Here is a 24441-nt window from a genome sequence, read left to right on the forward strand (position 1 = left end):
CAAAGCATTTTCATTTTTAGATTTATAAACACCATTTAAAATGATCAATCCACCAAGTTTTTCTATTTTCTTCCAGTCACCTTTGTATACATACATCTGCCTTCAACATTTGTTCACTTAACAAAACATATCAAGTAAATTTTGGTGCACAAACATCATAAAAGCTGAAAAACACTGCCAAATATCCTTTTAGCAAACGACATTGTCCAGGTTCTTGTGACAGAATATTGCATAATAAGGTCCTTCTGGTGGAATGACTAACTGGATGAGAACACCATATTTTGGTCTGTAGAAATAGATCATTCACCCCTCACATTTTGAGTTTGAAAAAATTCTTTGAGGGTATCATCATCTGTAGACGTATGGCTTGAGATTTCACTTACATGATCAATTTCATCATTGTCATTACAGTCTAGAGACCTGATGTCTTTTTGCTCTCATCTTCTGATTCATCTAAGAATTGTAAAATATCTTCCTCTATTTTTTTCTCAGCCATTCTAGACTGCAAGTGAAAAAATTTGAATTTTCAACTGCAGTCAATGCAAGCTAAAAGCAGACTACAAAGATGATGTCTCCAGTCCTTTTCTATACCTTCTTGAAGATGATACCATACTTTTGCAGAGGCAATAGGAAAACTGAGAATGATGCATTGATTTATCTCACTATTGTACTATTATTCGAATCTAGGTCATTCCACCGTTCTTTTTTTTGTATAGTTTGAAATAATTCATGCATAATGAGGAAATAGCAAAAATGTTTCAAGAAACAGGAAAAACAAAAACCCTAAGATCCTCAGATGTAACTTTGATGTATAAAAGAGTCCAATGGATGCGTATGGTAATTTCAATACAGAGTGAGTCTTGTTCTTTTAAGAAAAATAAGTAATTACTTCTTTTTTCTTTAGAAGACCTCTAAGAAAGAATGAAAGTCAAGTAATATCATTCCTGAAAAATAGATAGAACTGCTCAAAAAGAAACTCAAGAGTTGAAATTGGATCCAATGGGTGACAAGAGTTAGTTTTCCCCATGTTTTCACTCACATATAATCTCTTAAAATGTCTTATGAATGGAAACATGCTTTTCCTTTCTGAGTGGCATGTGATAAAGAAGTGCTTTTGAGTAGAACATATTCTGTAGAGTAATGTGTTCTTAATTTATATATTGAAAATTTATTTTCATATAATCTTTAAAATAGTCATGATATTTGTCTTTTTCCTCACTTAAGTGACACATAGCACTAAGTTGATTTGAGATACGTTATATAAGAGAAGCGTGTTTCGTAGCAAATAAGGTAAAAAAGATAAAAAATAAAAGTAAAAAGGTAAAATGTTTTGATTTTAGTTACTAAATATATACATGATATATTTTATAATGTAATGTATAAAAACATGCAACATTTATGTTATAACATATAAAAATAAGCAGCTATTTTTATTTTTCTGACATTTGGAATGCTTATATGTTGCACTTAAACTGGTCTGTTTTTATCATTTTTGACATTTTATTTCTAACAGACAAAAATAAGACAGGAGATTTCGGTTGTTCTCTTCAAATAATACATTGTAGTATACGGATTTTTTTCACCAATTAATAAAAAGCCAAATTACACATAATTACCCAAATACACATTTTTTCTTTCAGTTTACACTTTTGAAGCACTAGAACTCTGGGTCCGGTGAAAATAACCCGGAGATAAATCTGGCAGAATTATTATCTTTTTATGCTTCTTGTTAAGTTCTTCCATTTTCTCATCAGCGTTCTTATGCTTCTCGTCTTCCCCGTGCTCCACTGTGGATGTAAAAAAAACGCTATGTGACGAAGAATAGACCAGCGAAAGACTGCGTGAAGCCAAGTCTGCCGCGGGCCACTGGGAATGAGCGGTCGAGTCACAGGCATGCTCACGCCACCTCTGCAGACAGTCACACACCAGCATGTTCTTAGGCAGCTTTGTTTCAGAGAGGGGCATTTCGAATAATCATTTCGTTTATTGAGTTAAAAAATAGAAATGGACACAAAAAGCTTTTAGTGTTTGTAGTGATTCGAATCCCTGGGTCACTTTTTTTAAGAGATGGAGGTTTCCTGTGTCGCCCAAGCCGGAGTGTGGTGGCCACTCACAGACGCCATCAAGGCACACTCTGGGCTCCAACTCCTGGGCTCAAGCGATCCTCCTGCCTCAGCCTTCTGAGTAGCTGGGACTATGGGTGTGACCCACCATGCCCTGCTTCTGGGCACCTTTAGAGACCTTGGAAAGTGACCGGTTGAGGGCCTTGGGTCTGCTTCAGCCTGCGGGCGCCGGTCCGTGCTGTCTAGGTGTGGGTCATGCCTGACTCATGCTTCCCCCTTGAGGCTCTTGTGGGTAGACTCCCTACACACCATCACCTTTCCATTCTCTACTGTTCAAAACAGACTTCGATCTCCAAGTCTGTAACTCAACTTGCATTCAGCAGCACATTTCTAGAACATGGCTTCCCATGGCGACTACTGCCAGGCTGACATTCTAGTCTTGTGTTGACCTGCATTGGCATCCCCTCTCACCAGAGGTCCTGGGCCCATCAGCACACACCTCGTTTCTTTGCCTGGTGGGTCAGCCAGGCCTGTGCACACACCCCCAGCCCTTTCCTGTGGTGCTGTGGCGTCTGTCCACGCAGCCCCATCCACGGCGACAGGCCCTTCCCCTTGGGCTCTGCCGCAGCCGCAGGCCGCTCTCTAACCTCCTGCTTTTGGAGAATACCGCAGGTGCAGATGTGCTTTGCCAGGGTCAGCAGCTTCTTTGCCAAGGGCAAGCAGAAGAGAAGAGAGGACAGAAGAAAGAAAAAGAGGAAATGGTATAGAAAGAAAAAAGAAAATTGAGAGAGGACAGACGAAGGTGAAAGGGAAAAAACACACCTCGAGGGGATTCGTGCTGTGCCGGTGGCAGTGCCTCTCTCGTTAGGGTTGTCACCTTTCAGGCTGGGTCCAACTCTCCGTTTGGAGCAATGAGTGTTAGGCGGAGTGTGAACGGAGTGTTGAGAGCGAGCTGCCCACTCGGCCTGCTCTGGGGAATTGGCGCCCACAGAACGGAAATGTGACTAGAATATAAGCTCTGCAGAGGCAGGTCCTGGGGCCTTGTTCGTTCCTGTACTGAGTGCCCGGGAACAGTGCCAGACACGTCACAGGCACACGATAAATATTTGCTCAATTAAATCGAATGTTAGGTGAGTGCTCAAGAACAGAGTTAGATCTGCCGCTGTCCTTGTGTTCTCGCGGGTCTTAAGGTGAAGAGTCCTTTCCCTCCTCTAGGCCCCGTGTTTAGAGACTCCAGCTCCGTGTCTAGTTCTGACTTGGAACAATTCTCCTGCAACGGGGAGAACACCGCTGGAGCAACGTGGGAGGTGTTGGCTGTGGCCAGGTTGGCAGACCAGCCCTGATGTAGGGCAGACAAGCTCCTCCATGAGCAGCGCTGCTGGGGTGCATGTTTGGGGTGGGCAGGAGTTTGGAAAACCACGTGAGCAGTGGAAACAGGGGGATGGAGATCTAAAATAACATAGTGGACTGTGCCTGGGGCTTATCATCTAGCACTTTAATCCCTGCTCTATCCTTGTAAGATAGGTGGGGGCAAATATTTCTGAGGCTAATCGTCTCCCCACAGGGAAGCAGTGTTCAGCCACCATGTGCTGGATGTGGCAGGTTGCAGGCCTGTTCTGTTGAATTGGGTGTGGGATGTCACACGGGAGCCCTGGGGTGGAAAGGTAATGCTGGGGAAGGAAGGGCAGCTAGTGTCTCCCACCAAAACTCTGCTGGGAGCAGGGTAGTTATAGGAGCTCTTTGTAAACCCAGGCAGGAGTCTCAGGGTCTCTAGGATGCAACGCGGGTTCCTTCCCCTAGGGTTCTGTCCGTGTCTCCAGAGAAGACCAAAACACCTTCAAATGGTAGAGATCAGGCTATTTGGTCTGAGACTGGGGTTTCCAAAAGGCCCAATTCACTTTGTAAGGTCAAATCAGAGAAAACCTGCATTGGATAAGGCTGCTTACTTGGCATTTGCAGGGTAAATGGTTTGGGAAGCCACAATGCCTCTCCCTCCTGCATGAATTCAACTTAATATATGTTCTGAACATTTTCTATGTTCAGAGGTGCCATGCACAGATGTGTAGTTTGTGCACTGCACAAAGGTGCTTGGCTTGGCCAGGAGTATCGGGTATGGGAGGCAGAAGGTGCGTGGGCGCTAAAATCCAGATTGTGCTTCCCTGCCACATGTGCTGGGGGCTGCCTCCATCTGGAAGGAGGGGTGCATTTTTCTTTATTTACACAAGGGCATGGTTCTGTACACAAGGGCATGGTTCTGCACAGCTGTCATACAGGCTAGCAGACTCTATGCAGGCTAGGGGGGACAGTGCTTTGATGTTGGGACGTAATGATGAGGGAGACAGAGCATCTTCCCTGCAGTCGCATACAAACTTCTAGAAAGACCTGGCCACCTAACCCAACAATTTCTTTTTTTTTGTTTCTTGAGACGGAGTCTCACTCTGTTGCCCTGGCTAGAGTGAGTGCCGTGGCATTAGCCTAGCTCACAGCAACCTCAAACTCCTGGGCTCAAGTGATCCTACTGCCTCAGCCTCCTGAGTAGCTGGGACTACAGGCATGCGCCACCATGCCCGGCTAATTTTTTCTATATATTTTTAGTTGTCCGATTAATTTCTTTCTATTTTTAGTAGAGACAGGGTCTCACTCTTGCTCAGGCTGGTTTCAAACTCCTGAGCTCAAACAATCCGCCAGCCTCGGCCTCCCAGAGTGCTAGGATTACATGCGTGAGCCACTGCGCCTGGCCTAAACCAGCAATTTCAGTCACACCAATTCTCTTTTCCTTTCCTGTAATATCGCTTTCTGCTTTTTTGGAATGGCAGCCAGCTGTTAGCAGCCTTAAAGTGTTAAGATACCCTTAGGAAGACCCTGCAGTCTCTGTGGGGAAAGCATCCTCTTGTCACCTTAGTGGCAATGTCCAGTGAAGCGCAGCTGAGAGACAGAGAAAGGGGCCTCTTCACCCCACAGATTTGTCCCCTGATGATGTGAAAGTCATCCCAAACACAGACAGATGGGCCAGGATGCCGCAAACTCAGCCCCTGCCATTGTAAGCACTGTAACCGAGAGGACGGGTAACATGGGGCAGCTCTCAGCCTGGAAGGAAGCGGGTCACAGACTGTGGTTAATCAAACCAAGAGGGATGTTGCAGTGTGTCGCGTGAGCACGGATGGTGCTCTGAGGTGGTCTCCAGACCGCTGGCCCTTGCTTCCACGTGAGGCCGTGCATGGAGGAGCTGGGTGGGCACTACTGCCAGATACTGGCCTGGCCTGGACAGCCGGGGAGGTGTGGCAGCCCCACCCAAGCCCATGGAGCCCAACTGGCAGGTCAAGCCATGCGGAGGCCTGAGCCAGCAGCTGGGCTCCCAAGACACTGGTCAAGAGTGACCTGCTGGGGACCTGAGGGTCTGCAGGGAGCCCCCGACCCAGCACCTCAGAACGCAAAGTCAGTCAAAGACTGTGTCCCACGGGTCTCCTAAGCTTTTTCTCTTCTGCTGTCCCTATTACAAAAGGAGGGAAAGTGTCTTAGCTTGAGCTTCTATAACGACGAACCAGAGACTGGGTGATTTATGAACAGCAGGCGTTTGTTTCTCTGAGTTCTGGAAGCTGGAAGCCCAAGATTGGGGCACCAGCATGGTCTGGTTCTGGTGAGGGCCTCCCTTCTAGACTGCAGGTGGCACCTTCTAGCTGTGTCCTCCCTTGGTAGAAAGAGACCGAGATGGTTCTCCGGGGTCCCTTTTATAAGGGCACTAATCTCATTCATGAGGGCCCCAACCTCATGGCTTAATCACCTCCCAAAGGCCCCACCTCTGAATCTCATCGCCTTGGGAGTTAGAGTTTCAACATGTTAATTTTTTTGTGGGCACAAATATTCAGTCCATGACAGAAAGGAGGTCAACACTTGCGAGACTTAACTCTGCTATTTCACTGAATTCTCATGGCAAACCTGCAAGGGAGGCAGATTATTCTTCCTATTTTACAGAGAAAGAAACCAGCTCAGGGAGGTGGAGGCGTGCTTCCCGGGTCACACAGCTAGCCCAGGTGGAGCTGGGGTCCCAAGCGAGGGTGTGGGTGCCAGCCCCAGCGCCCCTCCCAGGGAACAGGTGGCGACCTCCTCTGAGGGGGCTGAGAGCGAACTTGATTCTAACCCACGGGGGTGGCTGAGATGGGCAGCTGCTGTGATCAGGGTCTGATGGCAGGGCACTGGGACAGGGGGTCCTAACAGAAGACATTGCCTAGATCCTTCCAGGATTCCTCTCTCCCTGTCGCCCTTGGCCATAGGCAGGTGGAGAATGAAGAAATAATATCACATCCTCTCCTATCTTTAAGGCTCAAGTCATATCCACCTCCTCCATGAAGCCACCCTGAGTGATTGCTCATCCTGCTCCGTTCCCACAAATCCCAGCCCTCTTTATGCAGCTTCCCTACCAAAGAGTAAGAGACCCAAATGCCCCTGCTTCTTCAGGACAGATGGGGTCAGCAGTCTCGTGACCCCTCAGGCCCTGCCCCCTGCGAGGAGCGGGTATGTGTCTCAATGAGGGGCGGATGTGGCTGTGTCCTGGCAGGTGGAGAAGAGGGCCAAGGCCGCCAGGTGTGTGCACACCTGTGCCATGGTCCTGCCCTGGGAGCTGGCGTGTAGTCTAGTTGAGGGGATGCATCCCCGTGAAGGAAAAATACGGTAAATGATATTTTGAGATATTAACTCTTCTCTTCTTTTTCCTCCCAAACCCACCTGGAGTTTCGGAAACTTCCCAGAAGGTCGCCTCACCTGCTGGCATTTTCATGGGAGGAGGTGGCAGAGCACGGAGGGACAGCTGGAGGGAACGTTCCCAGCCACTTCCCAGGTGTCTAAGCTGTGTTCTCTGAGGACTCCCTTCTCCCTGCCTACTGGTAATCCTTAATTTTGGGAGGGTAGACAAAAAGCCATTCTCTGTCACCACCCGACATTCTCTGCCCGCTCTCTGTCCCCCACACTCGTGGTGTAACCCCGCACTCCCCGGCTCCAGCCCAGCTCTTGCTGTGTCAAATCCATCCTTTGGAATTCTAAGAGGAATCTTCTCTTTCTCAATGTAGACTGCGCTTGCAAATCAAAAGCACTTTGGTTTTCAGCCTATTGTTTCAGCTAGAGATAAACAAACTCTGCTGGAAACCTGGAGAACCACGAACTTGAACTTGGTGTGTGCAGTGGGTGAGAAGTGATCCTGCCACCCGAACCTTGGGGCCAGGCTAGGCAGGTTGGGGACCGGCCGTCCCGGGAGTCACCATTCATCTCAGACTTCATAAATGTGTTCACAAACGTGACAGTTATCTGAGAGGGGTTGTGTTTTGAGGAATGGGAAGGTTTTTCTGAATTTGCAGATGAGCTGGTGGGGGCCGTTGGTGATGTGTACAAGGAAGAACCGTCTATGAACGCCCCACTAGGGTAGTGTAAATGACGGCGTGCACAGGCAGGGCGTGGCGTGGGCCTCCAGGGAGAGTCAGAGAAGGTTGGCGTGGGGAGGGGGACCCGGAATTGGGCTCTGATGAGGCGCTGTATAGGCAGATTAGAGGGAGAGGCATTTTTAAGTAGAATTATGGTGGGAGCAAAGGTACGAAGGAGGGATGTGGACAGAGTGGCCGGGGACAGTCTGACGGCATTGAGGCTTTCTGTTGGAGAGTAAGACGAGGGTGTGTTGGTAGATTTGGAGTCCTTGAAGGCCAGGCTGAGTGTTGGTCTGGGGGTGGGGAAAGACGTGCTGAGGGAGGAAGCAGCCTTCCAGAGGGACATGTCAGAGAATGGGGACAGACGCTGGTGACCAGGCCCGTCTGGGCCGAGGCCTGGCCCAGTGGCAGTGGGTGTAGAAGGGGGAGGTCTGAGTGAGGAGATGTTGGGAAGGGGAACTTGACAGGACTGAAGGGCTCCTTGAAGACAGCGAGGCTTCCCATATGTGTGGGCGGAAGCTGCTCACACTTCAACAGAAATTGGGGTGGCCGGAGGTGACCCCATTGGGATGCATAGGTGGGACTTTAGTAGACGACTTACATCAGGAACCTGGCGACTGCAGCAAGGTCACATCCGGGCCGTGTGCCCCTCAGGGGGCTGCCTGCACAGGGAGACCCTGCCCTGAAGTAGGGCTGCAGGTAGGTGGCTTCTTGGGGGACAAAGGCACCTGGAGAGAAGAGCTGAACAGGTGTCGCCCGGGAAAGGCCACGGTGGGAGGCCACTTCACACACGCAGAATAAAGTTTTTGAAAGCATCAAAGTGATCATATGTACAACTCTGAACTGGTGTTTTCTCACTGTTTTGCAATGTTGGTTTCAGTTTCCTAATGAGTATGCATGAAAATAATGAGCACCGTGAAAGCCCAAATCCTTCTCAAAGTAGCAGAATGGAGAACAGAACTCTGAAGAACCAGCTTTCTTTACATCCCGAGGGCCAAATCTTTCTCTTCGGGTTGTGGAGCAATCTTGAACCAGTGCATTGCCCTGCCCCGCCCTGACGCCCGCACCCGGACCTTCCTGACGTCTAGGAGGGTGATGCACCAGGGGAGAGCCCGCGCAGCTCCAGGGATTCTGTCGTCACAGACTTTTTAAACGAGCGCTCTCAGGACAGCTATTTTTCAGGGTGCACCCTCCGGCAGCGGTTGCGTTTCTGGGTTATTGATTCAAGATGACTGAGCGGGGTGGGGGATGCCGCGATGTCGTTTTTTGGCGTGAGATCCTTCCAAGCAGATGGATAGGCCATTTCAGAAACGCTGCAGTGGGAGAAACTCGAGCACATGATTTTGCTCCAGCCACCTCGGTACTTTTGCATCCTGCCACCATCTCCGTGCACCCTGCGGCCCCCCTCCAGCTAGCCACTGGCTCCGCTCATCGTGAGAACAATGGAAAGCACTAGCTGTGGACTCAGCACACTTCCTCCCTGAGCGCTTCTGACAGCCCGCAGAAATCAATAAATTAGGATAAAGAAAACGACATTTAGCTTCATTGGGGCTCTCCTGTCAGTGTTATTCCGCAGGCTTCGTGTGGAATGGAAACTCTGTTTCCTCCCCCCGCCTCCCCTAAACGTACAGACGGGGCTTCCTGCTTTCCTACGCGCCTACTCCCAGCCAGACAGTTCTGACACTTTGACTTACTGATCAACTTTTTTTTTTTTTAAACCCACAGTTTTAAAAAAGTTAAATACACACACAGTGACAGGAAACAAAAGCACGCAAAACAACAAACCCTGTTTGAGAGCTGAGTAAGCACCAAGGCATGCAGACCAAGGGCAAGGGCCAGGACGCGAGCTCTCGGTGCAGCTGACTAACACAGCTCGCGTTTTTCATCGTTTACAATTCTTCACAAGCGGTTAACGCTTTGTTGACTTAGAGGATGTTTGGGCTGAACGGCTCACAGAGCTCTTCCATTGGGACATGCCGTATCCATTCCAGAGAATGGCAAACAGCGGTGTTGCAGGGAAGGATGAGTCAGGGCCAGGTGGGTTGGTGCCAACACAAAGCAGCAACAAGCCAGTGTTCTGGTGCCTTCGGGTAGGTACATGTGTGTCCTCCACACTCGAGCGATCTGCCTGGGCTGCCCTGTCCAAGCCTTTGTCCTCCCCTCTCTCTTTGGCCTGATGGTCACTATATGTCTAGAGCAGGAGAACAAAATCTCTTGGAGGTCATCTTGAGCACCAAGTCCAAGACTATTGTTAACACACACAAAGCTTTCCCTCTCCTGGCCGAAGGGTAATGTTTTTTACTGGTACAATTTTTTAAATTTAAGATAAGGCAATGGAGCCCAAAGCCAGCAGTGTGGATGGGCGCCATGTCACCAGCCTCATCTCTCAAGCGGAACCGTGGTTTCTGCTTCTGGGTCTCGGGATTTGCACAGCCCAGGCCACGCCCATGAGGACTCTTGGATGGAGATCTCTGCGTAAGGGGCTGGTCCTGGAAATGAGTGGGTCACGTTTATAGAGAGGTCACCAATAGCCACCAATAGCCTCTTTCTGGTGGCACCAAACTGCATTTGCTCGGAGGAAAAGGTTCACACTTACTAGATAAAGAGGTGTGATGTGGTTCTTACCCACGGGTGAGCCCAACTACAGACGGTGTCCTGGGCCTTGAGCATGAACGCATTTGCTGAGCACTTTCCAATGGGCCAGACACTGTGCTGTTGGGGTGGGCAAGGTGAAGGGTCCGTGTTCCTGGGGACCCAACTATCCAGGGCAGGGCTGGCAGATGTTTTCTGCAAAGGGCCAGAGAGTGAATATTTTCTCTAGATGTTTTCTGCAAGGGGCCAGATAGTAAATATTTTCTGCTTTTCCTGCAGTAAGTCTCTGTCCCACCCACTCAAATCGGTCACTGTAGGGTGAAAGTGGCCACAGGTGAATGGCATGGCTGTGTTCCAATAAAACTTTATTTCTAAAAACAGATGTTGGCCAGATTTGGCTCATATGTTTACTGCTTAGATTTTTCCTTTGAGCTCTGAAGGGCAGCGACAAATTCCTATTCAGTTTTGTCTTCCTGGTGCCAGCTGTGGGGTTTGACTCATGGCGGGCCCTTGGCGGCGTGTGCTGAGTAATACTCCGAGAATGTCTTCCAAGGAAAATGCTGTGGGTCTCCGGGTGTATTTCAAATGTGCAACTTGAGCTGCTCTTGGAGTCCTCATGGTAAATTGCTTAAATTAAAGGACTCTAGCATCACACACACACAAATACACACACACACACACTGAGATATGCACCCATATCTTACAGCTCACGCCTCAGGTATACAGTAGTTTACATTCCACTTCTGTTGTCCTTTTGATTCCTTCCCTTCCTTCCTCTTCTCTCCATTTCCCTTTCTCCTCCTTTCCCCTCTCCACCTCTTTCCCTAAATTTTCATTATGCACTTCCTACATGCCAGGCACTGTGCTGGGCGCCGGGAATGTAAGGATGGAACCAAGACAAAGCATCTGCCTCCGAGGAGCTCATAGGCTAGGAGCTGGACAGAGGAGGAGAAAACAAAGCCTTGCCGGGGGAGCGGTGTGCACAGAGGACGCATTCTGCTGTACTGGGGGAACCTTTTCACGTGAGAGGTGCTGCTTAGCGGAGACATGAGAGAGAAAAGATACTTGTTGGGGGTGTTGCTGGGGAGGGTGGGCAGAGACGGGGGCAGGCGTTTGGTGCAGCTGCAGATTGGGAGTGCGGTGGGCCGGGGCAGGAGGAGGATGTGCCAGAGTTCCCACTTTGGAGGGATGCCCTGGTGGCTTTGCTGAGGATGAACGGAGAAAGGCAAGCAGGAGGCAGGATTGCAAGGCCAGGTGAGAGGTGCTGAAGCTGGGACATGGTGCCGTCGCAGAGGGGGTGGGCAGAGGAAGTGGGAGCAAAGACGCTACTGAGGTGGAACCTCTAGGACTTGGACATTGAGTGTGTTCAGGGCGTGAGGGAGAGAAGAAGGGAAGAACTGTAATTTGGGGAGGGAGTTGGGGGAAGGTGGGGAGCTGAGTTCGGGCGCATCGAGTTTGAGAATCCATTGTCCAGTAGGACGCTGGGCATTTGGGTTTGGTGCTCACTGGAGAAATTTCTGCAGGAGATATTGGCCGTCATGAGCAGCAGGTGACTGGAGGTGCAGGATGGAGGAGCTCTGGGCAGCACCAACACCTCCAACAGTTGTGGGCCATGGTGGGAAGGTTTCTACTAGGAAGAAAGCACAGACCCTTCCTTTGAGGTTGTCTGCACGTGCCGGTGCAGAAATCAGTCACCCTGGCTGCAGAAGGCCTCTGGTGGGAGGGAGCCCCCAGAACAAGGAAACCATGGACAGACGGAAAACAGAAGCCCTTGTCCTCAGATTGCAGGTGTTTCTTCTTTCCAGCAGCGACTCCTGGTCTGGGTTAACCCTGGGCCTCTCTCCAGGCCACTTTCTCCCTTCAGCAATAAGGGAATAGGGTCATTGTGTTCCCGATGTCAAACCAAAGTGCGTTTTTTACATCATCGGTCCTATAGGAATTGAGAAGCCTCTGAATGCCTTGCCCTGCCTCGGGGTGGCCCAGGTCCCGGCACACAGGGGTGCACTTTAGTTCCCTGTCTCCCAGACTAAGGAGTGAAGGTAACAGCTTTCGAGAGTTGACTCAGCCTTTAAGCCACAGATTAAGTTTGAAAACCATTCTGCAAACGCGCAGTCCTGAGTGATTTTCTGTTTGGAGCATAGAGGCAGTAACATGAGTCTACTGTTTTGATAAAGCTTTAGGATCAAAGTCTATGTAATTGGTTATAGACATTTTGAAGTAAAATAGTAGATAAGTCCTCACCGAGGGGTTGGAACGTAAGCTAAATAGACAATTTAAAGCCGAAGGAAAGTAACTGGATCAGACACATTTTTGGAAAAACGTAATGCGGGGGCAACCTTTGTTTGTTTAAACAGACTTCACTGAGGAAGGAAGCCAATAGCTAAAGCAGGTAAATGCCGAGCTGCTCTGGAGGGCGGGTCTACCTCCCCTCTCCCCTCACTACCTCCTCTCCAGAAGCTACCCTGGAATGTCGCTAGCAGATCACTGTGGTCCTTTTTTATTTTTTGTTTATGAGCTTCTTTATTTTATTTTTTAAATTTCAGAATATCGTGGGGATACAAACGCTTTGGTTACATAAACTACTTTTATGCAGTTTGAGTCAAAGTTATTGTACCTGTTAAACGTGAATTTACCGAACCCCCCCTCCCCTCCCACCTGCTGGATTTCCAATGAGTGTTATTTCCATATGTGCATATAAGTGTTGATCGATCAGTTCCAAATTAGTGGTGAGTACATGTGGTGCTTGTTTTTCCACTCTTGGGATACTTCACTCAGAAGAATGGGCTCCAACTCCATACAGGTTAATTCAAGAGGTATTAGTTCACCATTTTTCTTCATGACTGAGTAGTACTCCATGGCATACATATACCGCATTTTATTAATACACTCATGTATTGATAGGCACTCATACGCTCTTGTTGGAACTGCAAACTAGTACAACCTCTATGGAAAGTAGTATGGAGATACCTCAAAAAACTAAAAGTAGAACTACCATTTGATCCAGCAATCCCACTACTGGGTATCTACGCAAAGGCAATAAAGACATTTTATAAAGAAGACACCTGCACCTGAATGTTTATAGCAGCATCATTCACAGTTGTGAAGATGTGGAAAGACCGTGGTCCTCTGAATCCTGTGCTTAGAAGAAGGGTGCATCTGTACCACTAACTTCATCAAGCGCCCAGTGAGCACGTCTCCAGCCCATTCATTTGCATCTCTCAAACAGGATCAAACCTTCTGACCCTGAGCTCGTTAATTAATCTGCATGCTCCCTACTGACCCTTGAATCGCAGAGAGGCCGCTGGCTCTTTTTGTTTCTCAGGAATATTCCAGCCAATGTATTTTCTGGCCTGGGACTCAGTACCAAGGCCTCTGGCATGAGTCAACCTGAAACCCTGTGTCTGCAGGGAAAAGCCATGGCTCTGGGCTTTGAGAGGCAAGAACCCCAGAAATGTGCACACGCTCTTTGGGTGTGTGGGTGTTAGCTGTGGCCTTGGCCAGGTCCCTGCATGCCCAAACATTCATGTGCTTCCTTGAGTGGAACAGAAAGAGGACAGAATGAGGCAGGAGGGTGAGGGGCTTCCAGGGACTTGGATCTGGAGGAAGAGTGGAACTTTCAGCTCTTCGAGGTTTCCAGGGACTTAAGGATCAACACGCAAAAGAACAAGTAATTTGTGTCAATAAACCTTGCTACTTACGCAACTCCTGACGATTCTACTTTGGAATTTGCTCTTGAAAAGAATGTCCTAACCTAATAACGGCAGATTTAGGAACTCAGCAAGATGACGACATTCATTCAGAGGTCGAGGTCCCGCCGAACCACGCCGGGCTAACTCTGGTAGCTGGGCGACTAGTCACAGCCTGCTGATAACGATGGAGAACGCCAGGGCTTCACGCAGCTTGTCATACCCAGCTCTCAATCTGTATGTACTGTCATCACCTCGAGGACAAGCAGCAGCAATCACAGCAACACTTACCCATGAGCACTTGCTGTGTGCTGGCCACAACTCTAAGCATGTTCAATGCAGCATCTCCTTTAATCTTCACGTCAGCCCGGAGAGGTATTATAATTGCTCTTGTCACCAGGGCCCTGATAAAAGCAGTGGTGGAATTTATTTATTGGTACGGGCTCACTACGCAACAGGTTCTGGTATAAGCCCCTCGCCTGCATTGTCTCAGCCTGGATCTGGTCCCACCGGTTCCAGGGACCCGCCCGCTCTCTTCCACAAGAACGAGAACAGGCAGAGACATACAGGTCCCCTGGCACCTGGCTGAGCGCAGATGCAGGCTCCCGTGCTCTGCATGTGCTCGTGCCTTCCTGCGTGTGTCCCCAGCAGTGGTGGGAGGGACCCAGCAGTCCCTGGACACCCACTGCTTAGTCCCTGAGGATGAAAAGGGACAGCCTCAGATGGCCCATGCAGCCACTGCCTGTTTTCCTGGCCTTCCCAGTGTCGCTCTGCCCTGGGGAGATGGCATTACCCAACCAGGCCCTAGTCTGTAGAGAGACCCCCATGAGCTCCGGCGTGAATGTCACCCACCTAGCTGCTCAGTTGCTCAGAGGAAGGGGGCTGTTTCCGTACAAGGCCCTGAGACAGGAGGAGGCAGGTGTCTGTCCCGGGGCTGCTGCAAGCCTGGCCCACACTGGCATGTTTTCTCTTCTTCCTGGTGCTAGTGATGGGCATAAGACATACAGAGGACAGGAATGCGCCTGTGCCCAAAGCTTTGCTCTGACATTTTGCTGCTGGACTCCTTCATGGGGAGGCCGCAGGGTGAGAGGGATCCTGGACAGGCACGGAGTGTCCAGAGAGTGAGGGATGTGTCCTCAGGGTTACCTTGCAGTGTTGGTGTTCTCGGTTCAAGGTTCTGCTTCAACTCCCAAGTCTCTACACTTTTCTGTGAATTTTTTCAGAGTTTATGAGGAACTGAGCTTCCAGAGGGTGAAGAGAAAATAGCTTTTGGCTGCAACGGATAAGAAGGATGTTCTGGATTCTGGCTTCCAAGCCAGCCAGCACCGCTCCCGGGGGTGACACCTCCCCACCTCCCTCCCGGGCGAGTCAGCGAGCCCTGTGCGGTCTGCGTCTCCGCAATGCCTGGCCGAAGGCCACTGGTGAGGGCGTTCGCCGTGTGTCTTTTCATGCTAGGTCCTGGGTAAATACGCCCTGTGAGGGATGCAGCGTGAAGGTGTGGAGAGAGGAGGCAGGGCCGCCCGGGACAGAGGGAGTGTGGTGGCTGGGAAGGCGGGAAAGAGGACAGTCAGAGGCCAGAGGGGAGAGGGCAGGAAACGGGGGGGCTTTCAGGTGGCTGGAAAAGCCGTGGCCGCTCCACAGTGAAACTTAGAAACCAGAACAGGATGCCAGAAAGGATGGAGGGGATGGGGGCCTCCTTCCCCCCCAAAGAAGGAACAATGGCCATTCTTCCATTGAAAGCTGCCATTCCCTGAGAGAGGAAAGGCCTCCCGCGTGGGGGACGGGCAGGTTAAGGGAAGGGAAGGAAGGGGCCGAGAAGCCCGCCTGACCCAGAGAAAGTCAGAAGCCCTTGGAATTGCATCTGGAATTTGATATGCTCCGGCCTCCGGCACGTGAAGGAGACAGGCGAGCTCGCACTGAGGGCTTTGCCCAAGTGTGACTTTCCCAGGCGCCGTGGACTCCGCCTCCGCCCCCAGCTCTCCAGCCGACTCCAGGACCTCGTGTTGCAGGCCTCCGTAGGACGCCCCGAGGCCGCCCAGGGCAAGGGTCTCACACGCTCCACGTGATGCGGTTCTGCGAGACTTGCCATCTGTACACACGGGAAGAAGGATTTCCCAGAAAAAATAGAGGAAGCTGGCCAATATAATCAACCCAGACAAACCCTCCTCTTTCCAAATAGGCGCCTATCTCCAAAACAATCAAAGCCGCCCCATTAAATAACACTTGTTCAGTACAAAGGAAGTGCGGCGTGATGGGATCGCATGCGGGTTCCAAGGAAAACATTCCCAATTGTTCGGCATGCAACAATGAACAAAAAAGCTCAATGCCTTCGCACGTGAGAACCGCTGCGCTGGCTCGGGGCAAGCCCCTCAGAATCCTTGAGTGCCTGGTCATCAACGGGGTCATTGAGGGGGTTGTCGAGGGAGTCACGGTGCCCCCTCCTCACAGGTGGGTCCTCACCTGACGGGCAGTCCGTGCCCCAACCTGCTGCTCTGCATGCAGTGACCCAGGCGTTTCACACCTCACCTGCCTCTGGTCTCGGCCCCTCAGTCCCCTCAGTGGGAGGCGGGTCCTTTGCCAACAGCAGCTAGTGGCACCAAGAAATTTGGCAACGAGGAGGAGATAATGGCCACAGAGCCCAGGGCAGCCGAGAGGGGAGACCAGTCTTTAGTACTGCAGTCTTCAGTACTGCAAGAAGGGCTGGGGGACCTCAGCGACAGCAGTCTTGTCATTTGTTATGGACTGAATGCTTGTGTCTGTGACACCCAAATTCATTGTTAAAGCCCTAACATGACTGCTTTTGGAAATAAGGCCTCTATGGAGGCAATTAAGGCTAAACAAGGTCATTAGTGTGAGCCCCGATCCAGTGGGATTGTGCCCTTGTGAGCGCTCTCTCTCCCTCTACCACGCGAGGATGCAGTGGGAAGGCCATCGGCTGCAAGCCAGGAAGAGGCCCTCGCTAGGAACTGAACCAGCTAGCACCTTGATCTTGGACTTCCAGCTTTCAGACTGTGAGAACTAGATTCCTATTGCTTAAGCCACCAAGCTTAGGATACATGTGTTACAGCAGCTTGTCTTAGTCTGTTTTCTGTTGCTTATAATAGAACACCTGAAACTGGATAATTTATAAAAAAAATAGGAATTTATTTTTATTGTTTTGGAGGCTGGGAAGTCCAAGGTTGAAGGGACACATTTGGTAAGAGCCCTCTTTCTGGTGGGGACTCTCTGCAGAGTCCCATGGCAGCACAGGGTATCACGTGGCAAAGGGCTGAGCTTGCTAGCTCAGGTCTCTCTTTCACTTCTTATAAAGCCGCCAGTTCCACTCCCGCTATAATCGCTTAGTCCGTTAGCTCATTAATGCATGAATCCATGAATGGAGTAATAATCCATTCCATTCCTCTGCCCTCACGACCCAATCATCTCTTACAGGCCCCACCTCTCAATACTGTTACTTTAGGGATGAAGTTTCAACGTGAGTTTTGGAGAGGACACACACTCAAACCACAGCACAGCCTTAGCCAACTAACACATCGTCCAGCGACAAATCTGAAAGCCAAAAAAGACAGGCAGTCTCAGGTGGCTAAAGGACCCTAAGGGCCATCTAAGGCGTCTGCCTATCTGGCTGGTGGTGGCTGCCCTCCCAAGACCCACCCCCGCCCCAGCCTTCCCCCAGGGATGTGACCAGCAAATTCACTTGGTGTGTGTACGTGTGTCAACTTTTATTTTTGTTTGCTGAAGTGGAGGAATAGAAGCCTGAGGACATCCACACTCTCGTTTAGCTTTGACTTTGTTTGTGGGGGTATCCCTTACTTTCGGGTGTGGCTCCATCCCAGGCCACGTCCAGTGCAGCCCTGAGAGTCTCCGGGCAGGCAGTAAACAGCAGGGAGAGATAAATTCTTAATAAACTGAGTCCCGTTTCCATGCAAATGTGCCTGCTCATAAAGAATGAGAGAGCGAGAACTACAGAATATTTATGACAGAGAGAAGCAGGACTGTTTGGAAACAGACGTTTTATTAGGTTCCCGTGAGGCACCAGCTGCTCTTTTAACATTTCTATTTCGGGGCTTTATGTAGGAAAGCGATTGCTCTATAAATAGCAGGGCAAACAAAGTTAGCAAGGGGGCCGTTGTCATGCAGGGAGGCTGGAGCCCAGAGCCTGAGGAATCTGTGTGGCTCTGTCCCCGAGCCTCTGGGGTGTCCACACCAGACAGTGTCTCCCATGGTGATCGGCCTTCTGGGTGACTGCTTGGGAGTTCCACGCTCTTCTCCTTTCAGCAACACCTCCTTGCCTGCCTCTGCTCGCTTTCTCATGCTCCTTAAGTTTTTTAATCAAAAAAATTTTTTTTAACTTTTTATTTTGCAAAAAATTCTTATCTCAGAAAATTTGCAATAGTAGTAAAAGGCACACCTGTGTACCTTTCCTATGGATTTACAGATGAGCATTTTGCTTTCTGTCTGTCTTGGTATAAATATTATTCATATGTTTTCCTGAAGAGTTTGAGATTAAGTTGTAGACATCATGGCTCTTCACTCATAAATACTTTATTAATTTTTTTAAAAAAATTTTAATTTTTTGTAGAGACAGGGTCCCCCTATGTTGCCCAGGCTGGTCTTGAATTCCCGGCCTCAAGCCATCTGTGTTGGGATTATATACATGAGTCCTAGTGCCCCGCCACCCTTAAATACATTCCTAGTCCTAGGAATAAGGACTTTCTCTTACATAACCACAATATTCTTATTACATTCAATACTGCTATGTAATATAAAGTCTATATTCACCGAGTGTCCTTATGTCATTCACTGCATTCACATGTCCTGTCTCCTTAGCCTCCTGTAATCTGAAGCAATTCTATAGGCTTTCTTGGAATGTCACGGAGTTGATATTTGGATCAGTTAGGATTTGCAAAGGGAACAGAATGATCACGGCTCCAAAGGAATAAGGCACTGACCCCCGTGGCCCAATCCCATCGTTGGAGGAGCTGGGAATTTGAGTTCTGGAAAGGCACTGGGTGGGGGTCAGAGGCAAATGTTAACTTGGGACCACCTGGGGAGCTCGTGAATACATCTGAGGGGGGCCGTCACCTCTGTGCTGGGTGCTGGGCCTGAGCCTCTGTAGGTCAGCAGAGTGGGCAGTGGGGAGGGGAAAACCAGGGCAAAGTTGTGCCTAGGGGGACACAGTGGTTGTGTCTGTCCCCACCACATCTACAGGAGATATTGGTCCCCTCCACCATAGAGCTGCAGCTGCACCTGGCCCAGGACTTGGAGGAGCTGAGGAAGGAGATCTGTGGGAGCCAGGGTGGCCAGGCTGGTCACCTTTAGCTTTTCCTAGAAATGGGGTGAGTTGGTAGCCGTGTGTTGTGATTGGATTATTCTGTTGTGGCACAAGTTGTCTACAATGCAAATATAAAACCGCAGGGAGTGGGCTCCTCTTAAATGTATTGGAAAACAAAACAAAAATACAACCACCCAAAACCCAAGGGACATTTATTATGATTTAAAGAGCCTGGTGAGAAGAGAGGAGAGAAGCATGTGTTTAGATGGCGGGGCCACGGGTTTATTGTGGCTGCTATCTGGCTTTTTTTGCCACATTGTGATTGAAGAGTGCATTTGCCATAGGGTGGGAATTTTAAATCTCCTTTACAAAGTATGAGTCTCATGGGAGTGTGTCAAAGGCGGAGAACTGATCCCCAGAGAGCGGTTTCGAAACTACTTGTAGCCGAGTTTATTTTGTTTTATTAAAGAATGCCCAGCCAAACATTTCCTCTTGTTCTCATGCTCTTGGACTGGAGAATGTGGAAAGTAAATTTGCCCATGAAGACCGCGACCAGCAGGATGTGAACGAGGGACCCCCCCCTTCCTGCTCTCCCCTTTGCGTTCTGGAGGACGATGGCTTTGGGACCTGGGTGAATCACCCTGAATTCCAAGTGGTCATGTGGGGTGCAGTGAAGTGGGGGGTGGGAGAAGCTGATGATGTTTCATAAAGGAGGTGCAACACGCCGTTGCCTCAGCCAGATTCCAACTTGCCTCATGAAATGCTGGTGTTTATTCAAGTTGACTCCATGCTGGGGACCTGGGCTGTTCCTGTTCCTGCCATTGCCACTGTTGTGGGGACCTGATATGCATCGGTGTGCACCACTGTGCTGGGCATTGTCGGGGGAGGGCTTGTCTGTGTCCATTTTCTGTTGCTTATATCACAATACCTGAAACTGAGTAATTCCTAAAAGGAGCTTATTTCTTACAGCTGGGGAAGCTGAGATGGTCAAAGTCGAGGGGCTGTATCTGGTGAGGGCCTTCTTGTTGGTGGGGACTCTTTGCAGAGTCCTGAGGTGGTGCAGGGCATCACATGGTGAGGGTGCCGAGCGCGCTGGCTCAGGTCTCTCTTCCTTCTTCTAGAAAGCCACCAGTCCCACCCTGGGATAACCCATTAATCCCTAAATGGATTAATCCATTCACGAAGGCAGATCCTTCATGACCCAATCAGCTCTTAAAGGCCCCACCTCTCAATACTGCCACATTGGGGATTAAATTTCAACATGAGTTTTGGAGGGGACAAACATTCAAACCATAGATGGGTTTATTTATTTAGCTACATCTCCTTTCTTCTAAGTCCTTGCACTTTTGGCAGACCAGAGAGGCAAACGCAGGAATGTTATGTAAGTCAATCAGTGGAGTGAACAGAATATAAAGCAATAGCAGTCACCATTTATTGTGTGCCTGCTACGTTCTAGGTCCTGAACACGCTCTCAGTTCATCCTGGAATAATAACCATAAAAGGGGGGGATTGTTTTCTCACTTGGGAGGTGAGGAGAAGGAGGCTGTCAACGTAACCTGCCTCCTGGTCTGTGTGTGATGGGGTTTGGGGGTCAGGGCGGGACACTCAAGTTAAACACTGCCAGTGGGTATTTGCATGGGAAAGGAAGGTGGTGTCTCTCACAGGCAGGGGCTTCAAGGGCTGTGATGTGTGTGACAGAGAGCAACGTCCCATAGAGATCTGCCTCCAGCCTCCACACACACACCAGCCAGGGGCAGCCTCTCTACTCTTAGCAGCAGCCACTGTGGTTGACAAAGGTCCACTAGCTGACCCAGCCCCTGGTTCCCTGTGGTATTTTTTATGTAAGACAATATTAGAACTTCAGCTTTGGCTTAGAATAAAGAATTCACCTTACAGTATGAGATCTCCTTTCCTGAACTTTTCCCTTTGAGTCTATACCACCAATTCAACCCTTGACCATTTTGATCTGGTACTTTCCACATGTCTACTGTTGTATCTCGCTCCAGAGAGGAGGAGCCAAAAAAATCCCCTGCTTGGTATAGCGCTAACAGCAGAGAACAACGAATTCTTAAAGACTTATTGAGAGATTTAATAATAAAATGTTACTTCCTCACCTTGTGTCTTTTACAAAGCTGTGTCTTTACTCCATTAATTATTTGTTTTCTTCTCTTGTGTCTAGTGGGAGGGAGACCTTGAAGACTTTAGGGTGAACGGTTCTGCTGAGCTATTCATACATAGGCCAGTGTACTGTCTACTGCACTGGTCTTTGTATCTCCCGTGCTAGGAGATAGACGCATGTAAGCACTGGTTGCACCAAACCAGCATCACATACGCTCCACCCAACTATATCCTCAGGTGCAATCCTGTGAATTCTCTTCCATCAAACAATTATTTTTACATCTTCATGCATGAAGTAGTTGGAATTTCTGCACTGAGACGCCTTTGTTTCAGGGCTTTCCCATGTTCGATTCCAGCTGTTTTCTTGTTTCAGTGAATCAACAAACATTTCTAATGTGGTTACTATGTGCTATGGGCAATACTGAAAACGTGTAGGTCATGGTTCCTGCCCTTAGGGAGCTTATGATTTAGTTGGAAGTTGAGATGTAAAATAATCGACAACACACAAAATAATAGAGAACCACAAAGACAACACAACACAACATCAAGGCCTCAGTTTCAGACCCCAGGTTGGGATCCGTGCGTGGGTAGGTTGTAAAATCAGTTTAAAGGATCACAGTCAGCATTAAAAAAAGAAGAATAACTAAAATAGTAAAGGTCAGAGTGTATCCAATGTCATAAGAATAAGATCTGTTTTGGGAAAATTTGGTTCTGTTTTTACATATGAAGATAATCTAATTTTTACCGTGGGTTGTGCTCAAATGTATGAAAACTTCTAACAAACTCTGCATGAGTTTGAAGGATTCCACCTGAAGGATTTCTAACTTGTGTTTGGGTCGTGGACTCCTGAGAGCCATTTGAAAGCTGTTGAGAGACTTTCCAGAAAGCACACCTATGCCCGGCACCTTACACGTGATCTTGGTAGTTCACGGACTTGGCAGCCTGTCCACAGACTCTGGTCAAACCCCTCCGATCTGGAGATTAAGATCAGAAGTGAGGAAGGGGAGCAGTGAAGAAGGCTGGAGCAGATTGTAGGGTCTCCATCTCCCGTGGGCCTTCTCCCATGGAAGGTCAATGAAGCCTTCCAAGGAGGAGGAGCTTATGACCCAATTCATGTTTTAGGAAGATTGTTCTGGAAGTACTTAGAGGCCAGAAGTCCAACTTGGAGGCTATCGTCATAGCTATGTGAGACGTGGTAGAGGCTAGATAGATTGGAGGCCACAGCTGTGAGAAGTGTTCAGGATAAAAATAATTGTTGGACTCGGTGTTTGTTTGGATGTGGGGGGAAGTGAGGGAGGAGGAAGAGTCTGGGGTAGGTCTCGGGTCTCTAGCTCTGAGTGGCCAGCGGTGCTAATTGCTAAGCCTGGAATACATACAGAAGGAAGCTTGGGGAGGTGTAGGAGGTTAATTTTGCAGTTAAGGGACTTGCGTGGATGTGTGTCCAGCCACCTGGTATATTCTTCCAACATTCTTTCTGCAGAGAGAGGTCTCTGTGACCCCAAAGGGCCACTGCCGCCTTGGGGAGGTGGGGGGTGCAGAGAGAGCCGGAAGAGGAGGGGGCTCTGGACTTCATTTGAGTTGGTGTGTTCTTTGGGGCAATGGGTCGATGATGACAGCAGGATGCCCCCAAAGACTCTGAGATCTCTGTCCACGATGGGAATTCCAGGCACGGCACACTGGGGAGAACTGGAGCAGGGAGCGAGCGATGCTCAGAGCCACAAGTGGGCCTCTGCAGGAGAGAGGTCCACACAGCAGACTGGCTTTGGAAGTACAGGGGAAGGGAGCCTAGGAGGGTGCTGGGAGGAGACATGTGCCAGCCACAGCAGGGAAGACGGCCCAGCAGCTGTGGCAAGGGACTGTGTGTGCGTGTCCAGTGCCATCCAGGTCTGCAGTTGGTGGGTCTGCCAGCCCCACTCCACAAGCACCTGTGACAAAGGGAAGGGCCTTAACCCTAGTGTCATTTTCCCGGCCTATGTCCTGGCTGTGGTTTGTGTGCTTCTGATGACACAGCCACTGCCCTTGCTGGTCCTGTTTATGGCCCGCCACTGTCCCTTTGGGCCTAGTGCTTGGTGCCGCCTGTCTGGTCCTGGCCCCTTTTAACTGCTCCCCCCACCACTGCCACCAATGTACCCACGTTTGTCCTCATACCTTGGACTGAGTTTCCCTAGTCTGTCTGGGCCACTGCCCCCTCTTATCCAGGGCCCCACCCAGGCCAGGCTCCGTGGCCTGGGCTCTGCTGGGCTCCACTGAGTCTGCCAGCAGGAAACAGGCCCAGGACCCTCAAGTCTCTTCCAGGCCTAGAAACCTGAACCAACCATGTCTGTTTCTGTTCCAGAGGAGGCTAATGTAGTCAGGAACTTAATGCTCATTCACTCTTGATATGCGTTGCAATGAATCTGGGTTATAGTCAAATTTGTATCTGATTATCTGGGTGAACTCCTTAACTATTTGTTTGTAATACCACTAAGTATTTCCAGATGTTAGCACAACATGCATATTGCGCTGCTGTGATTGGAGTGTTCAGCATTGAAACTATTTTTTTTTAAAACAAGAAAAATGCATAAGGGGAAATTAAATCTCCCACCATAAAGATCTCGCCTTATTTATCAACCACGAGAGTTTTCCTGGGCTGCTTCATGTGTCTCCTCCTGGCACTTGTTCCAGCTGCTCAAATGTTCTGTGACAAAGTTACTCACTAGCTCCAAATACTAGTATTACCAGATTCCTGTCCAGCGGTTCAGTGATTTGGCATCCGGAAAAAAAGCAAAGGCAATTTCAGAATTCTACTAACTTCCCAAATGGAACCAAATGATAGTCCCGGTCTCATGGGGCTATAGTGAAGATTAAAGGAGACGATTTTGCAGAAAGCACCTAGTAAGGTGCCTGGTGCTGCCTGAGGGCTCAGTCCAGGCCTGGTCTTCTTTTTCCTTAGGCTGGCCGTGAAATACCTGCCCAACAGGTTTCACGTCAGCTGGGACAATGCCCTCAAAGCCTCTGACACCAGTTTATCAGTAGTTGGGAATTTGATCAAGAGGCCAGAGAATGCCGTGCAAGAAAAGAAACAGGTAGCAAAGACAAGAGTTGTGGCCCTGGGAGGCCTGGGTTTCAATCCTAGCTTTGCTTCTTCCTACCTGAGTGACCTCAGGGTAAGACATTTTGCTGGGTCTCCGTGTTATCACCTGTACGTGGGAATAATGTCTTCCTTCAAGGCTGCTGGAAAAACCAAACAAGAACCCTGACTAACAGTGCGTTGTTAAACAGCAGTTACTACCATGACGGTGACTGTTGTCACTTGTAGT

This window comes from Propithecus coquereli, unplaced genomic scaffold (genome assembly GCF_000956105.1).
Source record: "Propithecus coquereli isolate 6110/MARCELLA unplaced genomic scaffold, Pcoq_1.0 Scaffold66, whole genome shotgun sequence".
NCBI classification, from domain to species: domain Eukaryota; kingdom Metazoa; phylum Chordata; class Mammalia; order Primates; family Indriidae; genus Propithecus; species Propithecus coquereli.